Source organism: Calliphora vicina, chromosome 2 (genome assembly GCF_958450345.1).
Source record: "Calliphora vicina chromosome 2, idCalVici1.1, whole genome shotgun sequence".
NCBI lineage: Eukaryota > Metazoa > Arthropoda > Insecta > Diptera > Calliphoridae > Calliphora > Calliphora vicina.
Window position 1 is genome coordinate 78,375,661 of NC_088781.1, and position 3,997 is coordinate 78,379,657.

General features: G+C 32.3%; 1 pseudogene; it reads left to right on the top strand.

The window, feature by feature from the left end:
• Positions 1-634: 634 nt before the first annotated feature.
• LOC135950591 (putative nuclease HARBI1) lies at positions 635-1,719 on the top strand (annotated as a pseudogene).
• Positions 1,720-3,997: the final 2,278 nt, after the last annotated feature.

Below are 3,997 nucleotides of genomic sequence, written 5' to 3' on the forward strand. Positions count from 1 at the left end.
ACAGACAGACAGACAGACAGACAGACAGACAGACAGACAGACAGACAGACAGACAGACAGACAGACAGACAGACAGACAGACAGACAGACAGACAGACAGACAGACAGACAGACAGACAGACAGACAGACAGACAGACAGACAGACAGACAGACAGACAGACAGACAGACAGACAGACAGACAGACAGACAGACAGACAGACAGACAGACAGACAGACAGACAGACAGACAGACAGACAGACAGACAGACAGACAGACAGACAGACAGACAGACAGACAGACAGACAGACAGACAGACAGACAGACAGACAGACAGACAGACAGACAGACAGACAGACAGACAGACAGACAGACAGACAGACAGACAGACAGACAGACAGACGGACGGACGGACATGGCTTAATCGACTCCGCTATCTATAAGGATCCAGAATATATATACTTTATAGGGTCGGAAATGAAAAATGTAGAAATTACAAACGGAATGACAAACTTATATATACCCTTCTCACGAAGGTGAAGGGTATAAAAAATGAAAAAAGTGTGTTAAAAGAAGTGTTTGGGTAAGAGAGTGGCTCACTAAAAGAAGAACTGAGGGTGCATACGAAAAAACATTAATGGAGTTTAGTGAAATCGAAAATCAAAACTTTTTATTTAAAAATTTCATACGTATGGACGACAAAACCTTTAAGGAATTGTTGCAACTAGTGTCACCACTAATTAAAAAACAAGACACAAATATGCGTGAGGCTGTTTCGGAACAAGAACGTTTAGCTGTGACACTTCGATTTCTTGCATCTGGAGATAGCTATAAAAGTCTATCAATATTCTTCCTTATTGCCCCTAGCACCATTTCGCTTTTTGTACCAAGGGTTTGTGATGCAATTTACGAATCATTGAAAAATTAATACCTAAAGCTATGTTAATGCTAAATATTAATATATTGTATGTATGTAATACATATGTATTCTTCTTTATAGGTACCATCCACGTCAGAAAAATGGGATGAAATAGCGTTTAAATTTAATATGCTTTGGAATTTTCCGAATTGTATAGGAGTTGTTGTCGGCAAACACGTTCAAATGGTAGCACCACCGAATTCGGGAAGTACATTTTTTAATTATAAAGGTACGCATAGTATTGTGCTAATGGCTGTTGTTGATGCAGAGTACAACTTTTTATATGTTGATGTGGGTTGCAATGGCCGTGTATCAGATGGTGGAGTGTTCGGAAACTGTTCCTTTCAAAGAGCTTTAGATAACAACGCTCTAATTTGCCAAAAACAAAACCCTTGCCAGGCCGTCAAGCAAACGTACCATTTGTATTGGTAGCAGATGATGCTTTTCGCATGCAGAAGCATTTACTAAAACCATACCCCGGTAAAAGTTTATCTGCTGGTCAAAGAATATTTAACTACAGGTTATCCAGAGCTCGACGTGTCGTAGAAAATGCATTTGGCATTATGGCAAAGCGTTTTCAAATATTTTCTCGACCTTCAAAACTCAACGCAGAAAAAACGACTTCCACAACTTTAGCTTGCTGTGCTCTGCATAATTTTTTGTTAAAAAAAAAATCAAATTATGTAACATCAACGCTTACTGATCGTTATGATGATAATGGTGCTTTTATTCCTGGTCCGTGGAGAAATGAATTTCCTTTGGCTGATGTGAATGGAACAGAATTATTCAGAATTATTTTATGTCAGCAGATGGTGAATTGAACTGGCAGTATAAATATATATAAGGTGGATTTCATGTCAAGTGAACCAACTTTTGAAATCGATGTCTTCCGATCGGGATGAAATTTGCACCAAGGTTAGCTCTATTGGATAGTAACTCAGACACAATTTTTCAACAACATCGGTCGAGAACTCTCTGAGTTATAGGGGGTAAAATTTTGACAATTTGGTCAAACAGGGGTTTTTTCTTATCCATGTAACTTATTACCTATTGTTCTTAGCAAAATGTGTTCCAAATAGTATAGATAGCTATTTTTTCGATCTTTCGAAAAAAAATATTTAAAAAAAAAAATAAAAAATTTTTAATATTTTTTTCCGAAATCAAAAACTTTTTTGACTTTTTTTTAAAATACGCTATTTTTTTTTATTTTTTTTTTTTCTTAAAATAAAGTTTAGATATTTTCCTTGAACACCTACTTGGTCGCTTAGTGGGATGCGAGTGGGATATCTATCAAAATAAATATTTTGTAACTCAAAACATAAAATTTTTGACTTTTTTTGCAAAATCAAAAACTTTGTTGACTTTTTTTTTTCAAAATGGACCCTTTTTTAATCTTTTTTTTTAGGTCAAACAAAAGCTTAGATATTATCCTTGAAGACCCTTTTGGTCGCTTAGTGGGATGCGAGTGGGATATCTATCAAAATAAATATTTTTTAACTCAAGACTTACAATTTTTGACTTTTTTTTTTGCAAATACGATTTTTTTTCCAAATGGGCCCTTTTTTTAAAATTTTTTTTGTAGTCAAAAGAAAGCTTAGGTCCATTCCTTTAAGATATTTTTAGTCCCTTAGTGGGATGCGAGTAGGATATCTATCAAAATAAATATTTTGTAACGCAAGACATACAATTTTTTAATTTTTTTTTGCAAAATCAAAATTTTTTTCCAATATGGGCCCTTTTTTAATTTTTTTTTTTGCTCAAAAGAAAGCCTAGGTCCATTCCTTTAAGGTATTTTTAGTCCCTTAGTGGGATGCGAGTGGGATATCTATCAAAATAAATGTTTTAACACAAAAATTGTATGTCTTGAGTTACAAAACATTTATTTTGATATATATCCCACTCGCATCCCACTAAGCGATCAAAACCATCTTAAAGGAATAGGCCTAAGCTTTCTTTATAGCAAAAAAAAAAATTACAAAAAGGGCCCATTTTAAAAAAAAGTCAAAAAAGTTTTTGATTTTGCCAAAAAATCAAAAATTGTATATCTTGAGTTACAAAATATTTATTTTGATAGATATCCCACTCGTATCCCACTAAGGGACCTAAAATATCTTAAAGGAATGGACCTAAGCTTTCTTTTGACTAAAAAAAAATTTTTAAAAAAGGGCCCATTTTGAAAAAAAATTCGAATTTGCAAAAAAAAAGTCAATAATTGAATGTCTTGAGTTACAACATTTTTATTTTAATAGATATCCTACTCACATCTTAATAAGTGACAAAATAGGTCTTAAAGGAAAAGACCTAAGCTTTCTTTTGAGCAAAAAAAATTTTTAAAAAAAAGTCCCATATTGGAAAAAAATTTCGATTTTGCAAAAAAAAATTAAAAAATTGTATGTCTTGCGTTACAAAATATTTATTTTGATAGATATCCCACTCGCATCCCACTAAGGGACTAAAAATATCTTAAAGGAATGGACCTAGGCTTTCTTTTGAGCAAAAAAAAAAAAATTAAAAAAGGGCCCATATTGGAAAAAAATTTTGATTTTGCAAAAAAAAATTTAAAAATTGTATGTCTTGCGTTACAAAATATTTATTTTGATAGATATCCTACTCGCATCCCACTAAGGGACTAAAAATATCTTAAAGGAATGGACCTAAGCTTTCTTTTGACTACAAAAAAAATTTTAAAAAAAGGGCCCATTTGGAAAAAAAATCGTATTTGCAAAAAAAAAAGTCAAAAATTGTAAGTCTTGAGTTAAAAAATATTTATTTTGATAGATATCCCACTCGCATCCCACTAAGCGACCAAAAGGGTCTTCAAGGATAATATCTAAGCTTTTGTTTGACCTAAAAAAAAAGATTAAAAAAGGGTCCATTTTGAAAAAAAAAAGTCAACAAAGTTTTTGATTTTGCAAAAAAAGTCAAAAATTTTATGTTTTGAGTTACAAAATATTTATTTTGATAGATATCCCACTCGCATCCCACTAAGCGACCAAGTAGGTGTTCAAGGAAAATATCTAAACTTTATTTTAAGAAAAAAAAAAAATAAAAAAAAATAGCGTATTTTAAAAAAAAGTCAAAAAAGTTTTTGATTTCGGA